The following is an 18,956-nucleotide window of genomic DNA, read 5'->3' as shown; positions in this document are numbered from 1 at the left end:
AGGGAAGTAAGTTGTATGAGTTCACAGTCTCACTGGGAAAGAAAACCACCTGTGTGTTAGAGGTGCATCTAATCATCAGGTGGGTTGGCATAAATTAGGAAGACATGAGCATTGAGGGCTGAGCCCAGAAGCAAATGAAAACTGAGCTCAGAACCCTAGTTTTACATCCTGTGCTTGGGTTCACCATTCCTAGCTTTCTCATCCTCACCCTTTTCCTCTGAACGGTGGGGTGAACCTTGGCTAAGCCATGATGTTTGTGGTTTAGAACCTGGTGACCTTTGAGGATGTGACTGTGCAGGTCACCCAGGAAGAGTGGGCATTGCCGGCCCCCTCTCAAAGAAGATTATACATAGATGTAATGCTGGAAAACTGCAAGAACCTGGCATCACTTGGTAAGTCTGAACTCATTCCTGTATTTATTTAATGACTCAGGTAACAAGTTTTTTTGTTGTTGTTTTGTTTTTTTAACTCATGCAATATTCACAAAACAGAAAAGCTCACCATTTTAACTTTTTTAAAATACACAGATCAGTGACTTTTAGTAATGCCACAGTGTTGTGTAACTATTTCCATCTAATTCCAGAACATTTTTATAGCACCAGTCATCCCCCCCTAACCCTCAGTCACTTGCAACCACTTCTCTATTCTGTCTTAATGGACCTTCCTATTCTAGACATTTTATATAGCTGGAATAATTACATATATGGCCATTGTGTCTGACTACTTTTGCTTAGCTTAAGGTTCAGCCATGTTGTAGTACATGTCAGAACTTCATTCCTTTTTGTGACTCAATGTTACTCTATTGTGTGTATCTACTCATCAGTTGATGGACATTTGAGTTGGATATCATGGATTGTATTGCTGCAAACATTTATGAAAAATTTTTGCTAAACATGTTTTTCAGTTCTCATGGGTTTATATCTAGGAATGGAATTGTTGGATCATGTACTCATTCTATGTTTAACTTTTTGAGGAATTTTCAAAATTGTGCACATTCCCACCAGCATATATGAAGTTTCTTATTTTTTACATATGCAACAGCCCTTGTTTATTTTCCTTCTTTATTTAAATTAAAGCCATAGTTTCAGGCATGGAGTGATAGATATCTCATTGTGATTTTTATTTGCATTTCTCTAAAGAATGAGATTGTTTGTCTTTTCATGTGCTTGATGACTATTAGTATATCTCTTTTAGGGAAATGTGTTTTCAAGTCCTTTGTCCATTTGTGGGAGTTAGGGCTATTTGTCTTTTTGTTGTTGAGTTGTAAGAGTTCTTTATATATTTTTGATATTAGACTTGTACTAAATGTGTGTTCAGACATTTTCTCACATTTTGTGAATTGTCTTTTCAGTTTTTTGAAGGGATTGTTTTGTTAGATATGGAATTCTTAGGGGGTAGGGATTATTTTTTTCTTTGAATATGTCATTCCACTGCTTAATGGCCTTTATGATTCCCAATGAGAAACCAACTGTTTATCTTATTGATGATTCCTTTTGCATGATAAGTTGTTTCTCATGTTCCTTCTAGGATACTCTGTTTGCTTTTGGGTGTGAACAGTTTTATTTTAATGTGTCTCAGTGTGGATTTAATTCCTCTTTATCAAAGTTCCTCATTGGGGGCCTTCCTGGTGGTGCAGGCGATTGAGCACCACACTGTCAAACTGTCCACAGTGTCTGCAGCACAGGTTTGATCCTGGCCAGCCGGCGAGAATACCAAATGGCAAAGCAGACCTCTCTTGTCTCACCTGCTGCTCCCCTCAGCAGTGTATTTCGTCAGTCTGCCTGTTCTGTTCCCCACTCTGTCTCTGGTGAATCCTCTCACCCTCCCGTGCATCTGGCCTGTACTCTGTTTCTTGTATAAATAAATAAATCTTTAAAAAAAAGTTCCTCTTTGGAGTTTAGTTTCTTGGATGTGTAGATTCATAATTTTCATCAACTTAGGAAATTTTTGACCATTATTTTCAAGTATTGTTTCTGCCCCTCTGCCTTGTCTTCTTTCTCTCAAGGACTCCCATGATGTATATGTTGGACATTTGATGGTATCCCTCAGGTTTCTTGTGCTCTATTCCTTTATTTTCTTCTTTACACTGTTCAGATTGGGCAATCTCAATTGACCTGTCTTTAAGCTCACTAGTTCTTTGCTCTAAAAGATCAAGTCTACTGATAAATGCTTCCAGTGAATTTTTCATTTTAGCTGTTGTACCTTTTAACTCCAAAATCTGATTTTATTTTTATATCTATCTTCATGATGATCTCATAGTTGATTTGAAGCGTGTCTACCTAAAATCCCTTCCTCAGGGATAGTTTCAATTTTCCTTTTCTCATAATAGGTCATGCTTTTTGCTTCTTTGCATGCCTCATTTTTTTTAAACTCCATTTTTTTTTAAACTGTAAATAAGCAATTTCCCCATTTGCAATATTTGTTGTTGTATGTTGTAGGTCAGATTGTTCATTTATTTAGCGACTCTTCCAATCTTATTTTATAATGTCTGACCATCATTTGTAGCCACTGAAATCTCTGTTCTGTACGCTTAACGATCAGCTAGTGATTTGCTAGAGAGTTCCTTAATGCTTGAAATCCAAAGATGCTCAGTCTTTGCAGTTGGTCTCTATGTGCATGACTTCAAATTTCATTCAAACAGTTGACAGATCTGCTATAAACTTCACATCCTGCTTCAGCAGAGCCTAAAAATCAAACAGGTGAGGACTTAGTGCTTTCTCATGTCTTAGCATGCATAGGTATGTAACAAATACCTGGTATATTCATAGAAATGTGTAGATTTTCAAAGACCTTTTCCCCAAAGCACCTCTGCTGTTCCTCCCAGACTTTTTGGTTAGTCTTATAATTGCTTCAACAATTTTCCTATGTGCCCCAGGTAGCAGTGGTTAATACATTTAAATGTATTAGGCATATGCTTTGGCTCGCTACCCCTGTATTAACCTCAGCTCTGACAAATTTTGCAGTTAAAATAAAAACAAGTCTTTTGAGCCAGTCCTTCAGGGAGCCACCAGAAAGGCCAAAACTAACAACCTTGGCAATTTGAGAGAAAGGAACATTCTGGTCCCACCAGTAGTAGGAACAAAGAGTGTTGTCTTTAAGGGAACAGGGTATGGCACCAGGGTCATCAGATGCCACAGAGCTCTCTTACAAGACACAGCTGTTTGTCTTGAATTCTTCTGGTTTCTGTAAACTTTTGATCACTCCAGAATTCTGTAAAGTTGATTCTGACAGGTATTATCAATTACTGTTTTGGAGGAAAGGATAAACTTTTAAAATTTCCACCCCATCCCATTTTCCCATTACTTCTCTAAAGTCTTCTTAAACACATTCATGGTCCTAAATCTGTGTTCAGAGTTTGGGATACAGTGGTGATTTAACCAGTGTCCCTACCATCTTGGAGCTTGCAGTTTTAATGCTTTACCAATGAAATGAAAGTTTATTCCTTGCCTTGATATTATATCCTCTGTGGATAAAAGCTTTGGAGCTTTTAAGTCTGTGTTTGAAATTGGGCTTGAGCTTCTAGGATGTTATTCCCAGTCACCTTGAGTCTTGACTTGAGGGCATGAATGTTTTTTCTTTTTTCATTGTAAAAGAGTTACTATATTAAAATTTAGGAATTATTATTATACTTCTCCTAAAATCACACCTGTTTATCTTTGGAAAATGAAAATTCAGTTTCACGCTGGGGCTTGTCTCTCTGTAGAGTCCCTCTACATCATTTGTATTTTCTCCATGCATAGGGAATCAAGTTGGTATACCTATGTTGATCTCCAAACTGGAGCAAGAAGACAAATTTATGACAAAGGAGAGAGGAATTATCTCAGGCACCTGCTGTCCAAGTGAGCACTTGGTAGATTTGATTTCTTTGAGGAACATCTCACACCCATGGCTTGGGACTTTGTGGTATTTCTTTTTTTTTTTTTTTTAAAGATTTATTTATTTATTTATACAAACACTGGGGACAGTCAGAAGCGCAGGAGGGTGAGAGAATTCACCAGAGCCAGAGTGGGGAGCAGAGCAGGCAGAAGGACCAAAGTACACTGCTGAAGGGAGCTGCGGGCGGCAGGAGAGGTCTGCGCGCCATGTGGGACCCTCCTCCAGTGGCTGGGGAGCAGCCAGGGATCGAACTGGCACTGCAGAGGCTGCGGGCAGCTTCACAGCCCAGCACTCAACCGCTGCGCCACCGGGGAGGCCCACTTTGTGGTATTTCTTTAGGAAATGTTGGGGAACTTAATAAAATGCTCTTTTTCTTGAATAGATGTAGAACATTTGTTATGAATCTCTTCATGTAACCTAAATTTCTGTACCATGTCTTCCATTGCAAACTTCTTGAAAAACCGTAGTTCTTCAGAGTATGCCTCTAGTAACGTGTGCATTTTATTATTTATTTTCTCCATCAACTTAAATTTCTTTTCACTTTGTTTCAGATCTTGAGACTGTATTTAAAGACAAAGCATTTACTTCTAAGCTGCATGTTTTTAGAAAGGAAAAATCTAAACATATAAAAATGGTAAGATTTCTGATTTTCCTCAGTAGGAAAGTGCCATAAATTTAAAAAGCCACAAAGTTAAGAAGGGAGTCATTTTCCTAAGAGAAAAATGGTGTCTGGAGTCCATGAAACTATTGTGAATTTGGAGAAAATTACAAATTAACTCCAAATCAGTTTATTCTCTGAATGTTCAAACAGGCGAATATTTCCATAAATTGTGACTTAAATATTGAGTGTTTGAAATCTAGTTTTAAACTTATCAGGAAATGCTCTGTGAATATGATAAAGATGATTATAGAAAAGAATCTATTTTATTGTCTAAGAACTCAAACTACTAGAAATGATATGTAATATAAGCACTTAAAGTAGAAAAATACCAGTTATAACAATGTCATACACAACAGAATCTCTAGGAAAGAATTCCTATGATAGCATTGAATATTAAAAATACCTCTTTTCTTAATCTACAGGTGAGAAATCGTCTTGGAGTAAAACTCAATAAATGTAATCTGTGTTTTAAAGTGTTCAGCACAAAATCTAACCTTACTCAGCACAAGAGAGTTCATACTGGAGATAAACCCTGTGACTATAACCAATGTGGCAAATCCTTCAGCAGTAATTCTTACCTCAGTGTTCATAAGAGAATACATAGTGGGGAGAAACCTTATTAATGCAATGATTGTGGGAAAGCTTTTAATAATCCATTGGCCTTAGCATATGAGAATTCACACTAGTGAGAACCCCTATGAATGTATTCATTGTTTTCATGTATTATGCACTAGTTGTAACCTCGAAAGTCATAAGAGAATTCATACTAGGGAGAGTTATTATGAATGTAATCAGTGTGGAAAAGCCTTCAGTGCAAGCTCCTCCCTTACTGTGCACAATGGGATTCATACAGGGGAGAAACCTTATGAGTGCCACAATTGTGGGGAAAGCTTTATGTATAGCTCACATCTGACAAAGCATGTGAGAACTCAGACTGGAGAGAAACCCTATGAATGTGATGAATGTGGCAAATCCTTCAGCAGTAACTTTTCCCTTACTGTGCACAGGAGAATTCATACTGGAGAGAAACCCTAAGAATGTGATGAATGTGGCAAATCCTTCAGCAGTAACTTTTCCCTTACTGTGCACAGGAGAATTCATACTGGAGAGAAACCCTATGAATGTAATGAATGTGGAAAATCTTTCAGCAGTCACTTTTCCCTTACTGTGCACAAAAGAATACATAATGGAGTAAACCCCTATGAATGAAGTAACTGTGGAAAATCCTTTAATAATCTGTCAGCTGTGAAGAAACACATGAGAACTCACAGTGGAGAAAAACCCTATGAGTGTAATCAGTGTGGAAAATCTTTCACCACTAATTCTTACCTTTCTGTGCACAAGAGAATACATGAGAGGTAGATATGAATGCAGTAACTGGGAACTCATTCATTGATGGCTCCTTGCTCAGACAACCTGGGAATTCAAACTGGATGTATAAACCATCAACTGCTTAACTAATTATTTACCAAAACTTAATTGTATAAAACAACAAACATTATATGGGCCTCCCCGGTGGCGCAGTGGTTGAGTGCTGGGTTGTGAAGCTGCCTGCAGCCTCTGCAGCGCTGGTTCGATCCCCGGCTGCTCCCCGGCCACGGGAGGAGGGTCCCACATGGCGCGCAGACTTCTCCTGCCGCCCGCTGCTCCCCTCAGCAGTGTACTTTGGTCCTTCTGCCTGCTCTGCTCCCTGCTCTGGCTCTGGTGAATTCTCTCACCCTCCCCCACTTCTGACTGTACCCAGTGCTTGTATAAATAAATAAATAAATCTTAGAAAAAAAATTAAAAAAAAAACAACAACAAACATTATCTTACAGTTTCTATAGTCAGTTTGGGAACAGATTAGCTATATAGTTATAACTCAGGCTATGATATGAGATTGCTTACAAGATGTCAACTAGACTTCAGATGCAGTCTTTTGAAATCTTTTGGACTAAAAGCTCCACTTCCAGAATAACTCACTGTTGAGAGGGACTCTAGTTCTGTAAAATATAGACATCTCCATATTATAATATGGAGCACGCTCTATCCCACCATCTTCCCAACAAAGTAAGCCAAAAAAGCCAGTGCAGAACCCATAATGTCTTTTATATCTAATCTCAGAATGACATAGTTTCTCTTCATCTGTATTGTATTCATATCCAAACCCATCCTGACTGAGTGTAGGAAGGGACTACAAAAGTATGAATACCAAAAGACAGAGATCACTGGGAATGGGAATCTGCCTTCAGTTAAGAAAAACCTTCAGTAAATTTACTTTCTTCTAATAAACATGGAATAGTATTCAGAACCCCTGAATACTCTTCTCTGAGAAAAAAAAAAAATTTTGGTGGGAACCTCGCCAGCAGCCGGGGAATGAACCAGTGCTGCAGAGGCTGCAGGCAACCTCGCAGCCCAGTGCTCAACCGCTGTGCCACCAGGGGAGGCCCTCTGAGAAACTTTTTGAGAAGAAAAACTTTATGACTTATGTAATAAAAATTTTCAACTCAAAAGATTCACCCTGTTGTATTGGGGAAAAAAAGACCTATTGTGGAGAAACCAAAAGATATAGTAGCTATAGGAAAGTCTTTGATGATCTCTCCAGGAAGTCACATGACAATTCACACTAAGATTTTCCCAATGAATATTATTACAATGGAAAAACCTTTAGAGGAAACTCTAAAGTCACAAATGAGGTCACACTACTCTATAAGGAATATGAATTTAGATTTTGATAATGATAGGGATATACATAGATGTGTGCATGTATGAGTGCTTGAATATGGTCTACATGCATATATTTCTAAGCTCTGTTAAAGAAAATGAAGAATCAATGACACTCCAGTAGCAATGAGTATATCTTGTGCCCACATCTTAGTTTTTAAGTGTCATTCTTAAAAAAAAAATGGAACCAAGATGTCTTGTATAAGTAGTTGATTATAGGACTAGGACAGAAAAATCCATCATGATACCTTATATATCTTGTGGTGCCACAAAGTAAGTATATATTCAGAAGATGAGTGCTTGTGAAAGGTACCAACATAAAGAATTTACTAATTAGGAAAAGCCATGGAGAAGAACCAAAAAAAATTTGCCTAAAACTTCTCTCAGATTTTTTAATAGTATTTAAGCTTTGCATGTACAGGGGAAGACAATAGGTAGCTTAGCAGAGAATAGTTTCTGAAGGCTGAAGAGTTATACAGGAATTTCAGGTGACACACACTGTGAACTGGAGTTTGGTTTTGGACTCATCCAGACTGGGGTAATGTGGGAGTGGGAGAACCTAAGTTCAACTAGGGCCCTAGAAGTGCCACATCCTGATAGGTACCACACACTGAGGGTAAGGGTACATGTTAGGAAGAAGCAGAAAACTGAAACTATAAGTGTCCTTACAACATTCAAAATCTGGGCACCTTCCTGGGTTCAATGTGATCCATTAATTCTAAAACTCCCTGCCTTGATAAAATTTAATCTTTAGAACAAGATAATGTAATCAAGAGCTTACAAAATATTAACTGTCAAGCATGCAATAAAAATTACTAGACATGTGAAGAAACAGGGAAAGTTTATCAGTTATGAATGTATAAGTCAATGGAAGCTGACCCAGAAACCATTCAGTTATTTGATTTGCAGACAAGGACATTGACATAGCTAAATAAGGATGCGTTCCATCTTCTTGAATTACTCAGCAATCAAAAAAGATAAACTCATGCAATTTGCAGCAACATGGGTGGAGTTGGAAGGGATCATACTCAGCAAAATAAGCCAGAAAGAAAAGAAAAATACTGGATGGTCTCACTCATAGCAGGAATTTAGAAAACCTAAATAAGGGACCAGGATAAAGACTAATTATAATAAAGAAAAATCAAAATCAACAAACAACTATAAACCAGAGACACACTATGGTGGGAGGGAGGGAGGAGAGGTGGGATTAGGGTCAAAATAAGGGGGGTGGGAATTGTATGGGGAGTATAACCAAAATGAAAATGCATACATTGTGCAAAAATGAAAAATGATGTAAGAATTATATAAAATAAAATATATTTTTTTAAAAAGGATGCATTCCAAAAAGTTTTGTTTAAAAGAAAAGAACTAGGACCTCCCCGGTGGCGCAGCGGTTGAGCGCTGGGCTGTGAAGCTGCCCGCGTCTGCCGCGCCGGTTCGATCCCCGGCTGCTCCCCGGCCACCGGAGGAGGGTCCCACATGGCGCGCAGACCTCTCCTGCCGCCCGCTGCTCCCCTCAGCAGTGTACTTCGGTCCTTCTGCCTGCTCTGCTCCCCACTCTGGCTCTGGTGAATTCTCTCACCCTCCCGCGCTTCTGACTGTACCCAGTGCTTGTATAAATAAATAAATCTTAAAAAAAAAAAAAAAAAAAGAACTAATCACCAGCAAATCTGCTTGAAGAGACATTAAAAAATGGCTAAAGGCTAAAGGAAAACAATTCCATGTGGAGATACATGGAATGGCAATCAATAGGAAACAGTAAATATAAATGAATACTTTGGGAAATTAAAATTTTTCTAGGATTTATAAACTCATTGGACTGATCACCCAAAACTCTAGACAATGGAAGGTACATGATCCCTCATTCTACCCTCTAAGACTAGTGTTCCTGGGAACCCCAGCAAGTGATATAATCTGCATAAAATGGAACTGGTGTGGGGGTTTAGTTGTAATGAATATCTGGAATTTCTGTTTGTCTGAGAAGGTCCATATTTTTTCTTCATAGAGGAAGGAGAACTTTGCAGGTTAAAGTATTCTTGGTTGGCATCTGCTGTGTTGAATTTTCTGAATATGTTGCTCCATTCTCTTCTTGCCCATAGTGTGTCTTCGGAGAAGTCTGAGGCTAACCTGATTGGTTTTCCCTTTTCAAGTTATCTTTTTTTTCCCCCTTACCCGTTTCATTATTTTTTCTTTCTCCTGGACTCTTGCAAGCTTTCCTATTATATGTCTTGCTGTCCTGGTAAGCCCTAGAGACCTTTGGTCTCTCCCAACATTAGAGGCAGTAGGCTCCATGTAGCAACCCCCCAGTTACCCCAACCCAAGAGATGGTGTCCTATAAGCAACACCTCTACCCCCCAAAACTAGAGATAATGGAAGCTCCAGAACACACCATAGTCAATTCCAATTCTAGAAATGACAGGAGCCCCAAAAGTGACTCCCTCAGCTGCTTATCAAGAGAATGGGGAGACCATTCAATGATATTCATCTCCAGTCTATATCCCAAGAATACAAATAAGGGGAGTCACAGAAAGTGGCTTTTAGTTCCCTGACTAGAAATAAGTGGAGTCTCACCCAGTGAACTCTCCCAGAGCTGCTCCAGTACCCTCATGGCATGGGTATGGCTTCCCTAAAGAGAATACTCTAAAAGACCAAGGGTGAATCCACAGTGTGTTTTTCTAACAGCCTCAGCTGTGACACACTTATTTCTACAGCATTGTATTGGTTACATGAGTCATCAGTGATTAGTCTTCCATCCAGGGAGACAAAGACATGATCAGACAACCTCACCCAGGGAGTGGTGGGGAGGGGTGAAAAGAGAACTATGACAATGAAAACCAGTATAAGGTGAGGCCAGGCAGACAGCCCGACCAAGCCAACTGAGCCAAGGAGTGGCATGGAGAGGAAGAGTTGAGCCAAGGTGAAACTGGGAATATCAAGGAGCAGAGGCTGGCCACAGTGCTAGTGGATGTAAGGCAAGGACGGTGGAGAACATGAGCAACTGCACTGGAAAAATGTAGAGGTCAAGACAGAATTTTCCAAACATCCAAGCTACACTAGAAGCTCCCTTCCCTGGAGAGGTCATTAATGCCAGTCCTACCCAATCCTGCCCTCTCCCTCTACATGGAGTGGTCTTGAAACCAAGGTCAAATTGCCCTCAGAACCCAAGACTACACAATAAATTGTCATGATCCAACTTATGCAACCTCCTTAAGACTTGTTTTCTATAGATGCAACAGAACTAAACCACAAGTATGTACATATAGATGACACCCTTCCTTAGAAAGCCTCTCAACTACTGGGAACCAACTGTCAGTTCAAATGGAACCAAGAGCACCAGAGGAAGAATCCATGTAGTGAATTCAAAAGAAAAAGGTACAATAATGAAGAAAATCAAAAGGACTGAATTGAGACTACAATTTTCTAAACTCCATAGTCCCTTTTTCCTAACCCTGACTATAATCCTTAAAGTCCCTTTCAGGTGAGGCCAGGGAGACTATTTGAGGTTTTCCTCTTGCCTCCTTGCTGATCAACCTCACAATAAACCATTTTTCTTTTCTTAAAAGCCAGTGCCATAATACTGTCTACTGTGCACTTCAGGCAATGAGCCCTTGGTAGCATTCTGGTTGGGAAACAGCAATAAGGGCGCATGTGTCCAAACATTGCCTGGATTACTCTGGATTACTGGTCACTGGGTTGAGTCTGCCACTGATGTTGACCAGTGGGGACTGATCCCTAGGGAAGCAGCATCGGACCCATACATATTCATGTTCTTGAGTTAGGGTGACAGGAGACATTGATCCCAAATGATGAATGGGTAAAATTTCATATCCATACAGTGGAAAATTGTTCATTCATAAGTAGTAGGAGAAAGCATGACACTGAACTTTTTTGTGGTCTCTCTGGGTAAATTAAGGCAGAGTAAGCAATATGGATTGACTAGTTTAAATAATTTCAGTGAACTCTAGGCTATTAGGGAAGTCTCTAGCTGTACCTGGCCCTGGGTGATTTAGAAAAACTGTATTTTCAAAGAAGAGAGAGTAGCAACACCTAATTTAGACATATCAGAATAATAATATTAAAAACAAATTTTTGGTCTTTGTAGAGGCAGGAGGGCACAGTGCAGGACCTCTATGACCCAAGCAAACAGGTGAAGGAAGAGTCCTAGAGCCCTCGGTGGCTTTTTCAGGCTTTTATTGAGTTTACCAGGTACAAGACAGGCAGGTGTGCTGGGGAGCCAGGAGGCTGAAAGGCCTCCTAACCTCCAGCAAATCTTCACTGTTTCTGGGCTCTCTGGCATTCTGTTGTGGTCTCTGCTTCTCTGCTGGTGCTGCTCTCTCACTTGTTCCCTTTCTGGTGTTCTGTACCTTTCTTATAGGGCCATTCTCAGCCCAGGTGAATCCCACCTACGTTTGCCCACACCCTACTCCAGGTGAATGCCATCAGGCATGCATTCAGGACCACAAGGATCCGTCACCAGTGCTAATGGTGGGAGGCAGAAAATCCTGACAATTATTTACCCTAGTCTTTTTTTTTTAAAGATTTATTTTATTTATACAAGAGCTGGGGTACAGGCCAGAGGCACAGGACAGTGAGAGGAGTTACTGGAGACAGAATGGGGAGCAGAACAGGCAGACTGATGAAATACTCTGCTGAGGGGAGCAGCGGGCACGACAGGAGAGGTCTGCTGCGCCATGTGGATTTCTCCCTGGCTGGTGGGAAATCGAACCCACGCTGCAGAGGCTGCAGACAGCTTCACAGTGCTATGCTCAACCCTCTGCACCACCGGGCAGACTTTATTTACCCTACAGTCTTATTAGAAAAAAAGTTTGCCCTACAATTCCTCCTCCTAAAAAGAAAATGTAAAATACATTCCATAATGTAATGTGTCTGTCAAATACTCCCTCTGACTTTCAATCCCTGAACTTCTCCACAAGCCAAAATCCTGGGTTGTGTATGATGTGCAACACAGCCACACCCAGCCTTAAATAGCCAAGCAGCATGAGTAAGGGGGGAAAAAATTGTTATTGTAAACAACTGAGACAAAACATGGGGCAAGAAATGACTTGGGGAGTAGCCACCCCGCCTTCCTCTCCCCTCCCTCCTGCCATTCCTCCTCATCTTCAGAACCCATCAGAAATGAGAAGGCAAAAATGCCTGTTTTTAAATACACTTAGGTCCACTTTTGGGGGCAGAGAGCAGGGTGAATGTAGAGTAAGGAAAAATGTCAGGCTTTTCTGCCCTCCCACCATCAGGATAGATGATGGATCCTTGCGGTCCTGAATGCATGCCTGATGGCGGGCACCTGGAATAGGGTGCGGGCATAGGTAGATGGGATACACCTGGGCTGAGACTGGGCTTTTAAGGGAGACGTCACGGGGACGCCAGCAGAAGCTGAAAGAGAAGCCAAGAGCAGAGAAGCAGAGAGAACGCCAGAGAGCCCAGAAAGAGTAAAGACTTGCTGGGGGCTGGGAGGCCTGCCAGCCTCCTGGCCCCCCAGCGCCCCTGCCTGCCATGTACCTGGTAATCCCAATAAAAATGCAAAAACTACTGAGGACTCTGACTCCTTCTTTACCCGGTCTGCTGGATCATAGAAAACATGCACTGTGTCCCTTCCTGTCCCTACAGTGAAGAAGCATGGAAAATTGTCCTGAAGGGCAAATGGAAGATATCAGCTTGGCATTAGAAAAAATCAAACTCCCTTTCTCATAAACACATAGTGAAGGAAATAGAAGTATGCACCCCAATGGAATAGAGTAGAAACACACATCAGTAGCCAGACCTGTACTAAAGGCTTTTGGGTGCTCCCTGATGTAACATCCACAGCAGCCTATGAAGATGTTATTACTCCTGTTTGTGACCATCCTGAGAGCACTTTGCTCACATATCCTTTCAGGAGAACCTGTGTGTAGGGGCAAGAAGGACCACTGAGCAAGTTTTCTACGATCCAGCAGACCAAGCAAAGGAGGAGTCAGAGTCCTCAGTGGTTTTGCAGGTTTTTATTGGGATTACCAGGTACACAGCAGGCAAGGGTGCTGGGGGGCCGGGAGGCTGGCAGGCCTCCCAGCCCCCAGCAAGTCTTCCCTCTATCTGGGCTCTCCGGCGTTCTCTGCTTCTCTCTTGGCTTCTGCTGCTTCTTTCTCGGCTTCTCTTTTGGCTTCTACTGGTGTCCCCGTGACGCTGCCCTTAAAAGCCCAGTCTCAGCCCAGGTGAATCCCATCTACCTATGCCCATACCCATTCCAGGTGCCCGCCATCAGGCATGCATTCAGGACCGCAAGGATCCATCATCTATCCTGATGGCGGGAGGGCAGAAAAGCCTGACATTTTTCCTTACCCTACACTGGGTGTATCAGAAAACTGGCAATCTCCAGCTGGGGCATCTCAGACCTGCTGCAAGGATCACAACAAAGCCACATTGTTCCTGGGCTGCTCACGATGAACCCAATGGAAGTACCAGAGCCAGAACCTTGGTGCCCAAGGCAGGACTCCTCCAATAGCTAATATGTGCTCTGAAGCATCCCATCATCTGGACAGAGGTTTTCTCAGAGCTGTGCTGGGAACTAATACCGCTCTCTCTCCCCTTAATGTGCATTTCTGATTCTGCCTTTAGGAATAGTTGGGGAACTCAGGTTCTTTTTTGCCTCCTGCTGCCAACCTCTGCAGCTACCACCCATGGCTTTGCTTTTTGCCCAGGTTTCATTACCCACACATGATATCATTGTAAGACAGTGCCAAGGAACCCAAGCATGGGGCGTGCACACCCATGATCATGGGTACCTAGACTCAGAAGCCAGAGAGCAAGGAGTGTGCGCATATGTAAATACAGACACCTGGGCTAAGAATAGAAGGATAAAGCTTAGATTCAGAGGGGCTAGGAGGCTCAGTTGCTGCATGTCTCCCCACCTGAATCTGGTTTCCTGCTTCAGAATTAAAGGACTGTCAAATCTACCTAAGTCTCCAAGATCCTTTCCCATTTGCCCACATCAAAAATGAACCTGCCAGGCCTGGGATGGTACAGGGTAAATAAAGACTGGTCAGGATTTTGCACCGCTGGCCTCTGGCCATCACTTGCAGCCTTGATTGTGCTAATGCAGGAGGCATTTGGGGACCTGGGCTCGGGGTATGCACGCCTGATGGTGGGCACCCGGAGTCTGGTGTGGGCGTGTGTGAGTGTGCACACTTGAGCCTGGAGGCTGAGCATATAAGGGCAGCATCACACAGGGAGCGGCTAGAAGAGGACAAGTGACTATAGAGAGAGACAGGACCATGAGAGAACAGAGAAAGCCCAAGGAGAAAAGAGTAAAGATCCTGCCGGGAGCTGGGAGGCCTGTCAGCCTCCTGCCCCCTGGCCCCCTGCCTGCCCTGCACCTGGTTGCCACACTATGGATCATTGCACAACACCGCACCGTAACACTATTTCTCAAATAAGAAAACAGACATGAAGGCACAACCAGATGGGGACATGTAGGATAAAGAAAATGTCAGGCTTTTCTGCCCTTCTGCCATCAGGATAGATGATGGATCCTTGTCCTGAATGCATGCCTGATGGCGGGCACCTGGAATAGGGTGTGGGCATAGGTAGATGGGATTCAGCTGAGTTAAGACTGAGCTTTTAAGGGCGGCGTCACAGGGGGACGCCAGCAGCAGCAGCAGCAGTAGAAGCCGAAGCTGAAGCCGAAAGAAAAGCTGAGAAGCAGCAGAACCAACGCCAGAGAGCCCAAATAGAGTGAAGACTTGCTGGGGGCTGGGAGGCCTGCCAGCCTCCCAGCCCCCAGCCAGCACCCCTGCCTGCCATATGCCTGGTGAACCCCAAATAAAAAACCTGCAAAACTACTGAGGACTCTGACTCCTCCTTTACCCGGTCTGCATGGGATCAGAAAACCTGCACTGTGCCCAGTCCTGCCCTTACAGGACAGTAAAGAAATTGGCTTGCCTCCTTCACATATTCAAACCAAATTTCACCTACACAAAGACGACAATCCCTAAAAGGTAAAACATGATTATTGCATGTATCAAAAGCAACTGTGATTGTCAGTCAGGCTTTTCTGCCCTCCCACCATTAGATTAAATGCATGCCTGATGGCAGGCACCCGGAGTGGGGTGTGGGCCTATGTAGGTGAGTACACCTGAGCTGAGAGACTGTGCTCATAAGGGCAGCGTCACAGGAGGCCAGATTAGCAGAGAGACCAGAAGGAGAACCAGCAGAGCAGCAGAGGCCACGAGAGAACGCCAGAGAGCCCAGAAAGTGAAGATTCACCGAGGGCTGGGAGGCCTGCCAGCCTCTCAGCCCCACCCTCACCCCCCAACACACACACCTGCCTGCCATGTACCTGGGAAAATAGCAATAAAAGCCTGAAAAAGCCACTAAGGGCTTCTGGACTCCTCCTTTGCCTGTCTGCATAGGATCATAGAGATCCTGCTGTATGCCCATCCTGCCACTACAAACTGCCATGGTGGAAAGGGTAGGGACACTATAATTAAATTCTGTTTAGTGTGATGCTGGGGCAGAACAACATGCAAGAGGAGGAGCAGCTGCTGTACAAAACTTCTCTGCTGTTTGCTCAGGGCACCCACCCATATTAGGGACTTAAAAAAAAATAATCACTCAGTGAAGAAGGGAGTGGACCACTGGTGAACTATAGGGGTGAGGACACTTGGGCTGAGAAGCCAGCACACAGGGTGCAAAGTGGCAATTCCTTATTAAGAGTCCAGCTTACAAACTAAAACAGTAAGAGCCTGAATTGGCAGAGAGAACCAGATCGGAACATGGGTCTCCTCATCAAAACAAAATTGTTTGTTTGCTTCATTGCAGCTTGTGGCTGTGATATGTGAAACACCTGTCTTACCCATCCCCTCCCCTGGGCCAAAACAAGACAACTGAATGTTCTTTAACCAGAGTTTGAGGCACATGATCTTAACAGGAGCAAGTGCCCCAGGGCAATGCTCCACACTCAAAAAGCAGAGAGAACAATTCCTGACTTGTGTTCTCAACTACAGTCTCCACCCAGCACTACACTTACAGTTCAGCCAAAGCCTAGAGGTTGAGGTTGGCATGAGTGTAAGGAAAACATTGCAGGTTTTCCGATCTAGCAGACCAGGTAAAGGAGGAGTCCTGGAGCCATCAGTGGCTTTTATTAGGATTCACCAGACACATGGCAGGCAGGGGTGCTGGGCAGGAGAGGCTGGCACGCCTCCCAGCCCCTAGCAAGTCTTCACTCTGCGCTCTCTGGTGATCTCTGCTGCTCTGCTCTCTTGTGGTTCTCTCTCTGCTCTACTATTCATTCTTCTTCTGCTTCTCTTCTCTCGGCTTCTGCTTGCACCCCCATGATGCTGCCCTTAAAAGCCCATCTTAGCCCAGGTGAATCCCATCTACCTATGCCCACACCCTATTCCAGGTGCCCGCCATCAGGCATGCATTCAGGACTGCGGATCCATCATCTATCCTAATGGCGGGAGGGCAGAAAAGCCTGATACCTTTTACCTACCCTACAATGAGTTTGAAATATTTTGTGTGAGAAATTGACCTGGCCACACAGCCAGAGAATCCACAGCACTGTAGGAAGCTTGAACCTTTGATGCTCACTGGAGGTGACATTTCTGTGCCCGTTGGAGCAATCATTGCCCCTATTACCTATTACCCCATGTAGGGTAAGTGATTATCATGTTTTTCTGCCCTCCTGCCATTAGGATTGATGACGGATCCCTGCGGTCCTGAATGCATGCCTGATGGCGGACCCCTGGAGTAGAGTATGTGCATACATAGGTGGGTACACCTGGGCTGAGAGACTGGGGCTATAGGGGCAGTGTAAAGGTCAAGACAGGACACAGTGCAGGTTTTCTGATCCCATGCAGACCAGGTAAAGGAGGGGTCAGAGTCCTCAGTGGTTCTGCAGGTTTTTATTGGGGTTCAGCGGGTACGTGGCAGGCAGGGGGGCTGGGAGGCTGGCAGTCCTCCCAGCCCCCAGCAAATCTTCACTCTATCTGGGCTCTCTGGAGTTCTCTGCTTCTGCTTCGGGCTTCTTCTCTTTCGGCTTCTCTTTTGGCTTCTGCTGCTGCTTCAGCTTCTCCTGGCATCCCGGTGACGCCACCCTTAAAAGCACAGTCTTAGTGCAGGTGTACCCACTTCAGGTGCCTGCCATCAGGCATGCATTCAGGATCACAGGGTTCCCTCATCTATCCTGATGGCAGGAGGGCAGAAAAGCCTGATACCTTTTACCTTACCCTATAGGCAGTGTCGCAGGACACCAGAAGAACAGAAAGAGAAGCAGAGACTACAAGAGAAACCAGAGAGCCCAGAAAGAGTGAAAATTCACCAGGGACTAGGAGGCCTGCCAGCCTCCTAGTCCCCTCCAGCACCCCTACCTGCCGTGTACGTGGTAAAATCCCAATAAAGCCTGAAAAAGCCACTGAGGGCTCCAGGACTTCTTCATCTGCTTGGATCATAGAGATCTTGCTCTGTGCCCTTCCTGCCGGCACTACACCCCAATGAGTGCTGCACCTCCCCCTGCAGTGACCTTTAGGGCTAACCGTCCCTAGGTCCAGCTGGGCAACCAGCGCGGGGGGGGGGGGGGGGGGGGGGGGGGGGGGGGGGGGGACACAGCATAACACCCTGAAGCAGAGGAAGTTCAGCGGAAATTCCCTGAAAAGGCAGAAGCTTATCAAAAGATAAGACCACCAAGAACCACTACAAGAATGCTAAAAATCTTATCCCATCTTTCTAGAACTACAAACTTTAATCCCTTATTTGTCTTTCTAAACTTCCTTCTTTCTTCTATAATGGTCATTGCTTGTTATGTAGATCACCTCCCTGATGGTGATAGACTGAGCCCCTGAGCAAGCTAATTTCATTGATATTCATTCCTGTGCTTTTGGAAAACATATATACTGGTCACAAACTCAAAGAAAATTACACTCAGATTTTCACTCTTGAAGTGTGTCTGTTTGTCATTTCTTTCACCGACGCCCTGACCACCCTGCACGCTTCTCTCAACCCTGAGGTGGCCTCATCGTCTACTGCTGTGCTGGTCCGCGGCAAATGAGCACCAGCACCCCAGTCATCTGAACAGCACAAAGATGCAAAAAGATTCCGGTAAAAAGCCTGAGGTTATTCCAAGCTTCTTGTAGGAGGGGTATTGTAGGGAAAATGGAGAGGCTCAGGCTCTTCTTCACCTCCTGCTGCTGACCTCTCTGGCCAGCACCTGTGGTCTTGCTTTCCTCCTAGGTTGAAGACACCCTGGACCCAGAGGTGTGGGCATGGGGCATGCGCACCCATTATTATGAACATGTCGGCCCAGAGAGCATGGAGTGTGTGCACATGTAAACACAGACACCAGGGCCCAGAAGCTAGGGATAAAGGGGGCTCCTCAGCTCTGGCCTGCATAGTGGCAGCACGACTCTGAGGCTAGGGGCTCAGCTGCTGCCTCCTGGCCTGTCCTGCCTGTGTCCAATCCCCTGTTTTAGCATTAAAGGCATGTTAGAGATACCGAAGGCTCCAAAATTATTTTTGTGAGAATCAATAAACTTTCCCAGCCTATGATGGTCACATAACAGGTATGTCAGGTAAATGATAGTCACATAACAGGTATGTTAGGTAAATGAATTAATCAGACTTTTTATGCCATTGGCTTCTATGGTATCACCTGCAGCCTTGATCGTGTTAATGCAGAGGGGCTTGGGAGCGTGGGGGTGGGCATGTATTACTGTGTGTAAAGGCAGGA

This window comes from Talpa occidentalis, unplaced genomic scaffold, assembly GCF_014898055.3.
Source record: "Talpa occidentalis isolate TD23 unplaced genomic scaffold, MPIMG_talOcc4v2.1 talOcc4.2, whole genome shotgun sequence".
NCBI classification, from domain to species: domain Eukaryota; kingdom Metazoa; phylum Chordata; class Mammalia; order Eulipotyphla; family Talpidae; genus Talpa; species Talpa occidentalis.
The sequence above is the reverse complement of the archived record's forward strand: the minus strand, read 5'-3'. Positions refer to the sequence as shown.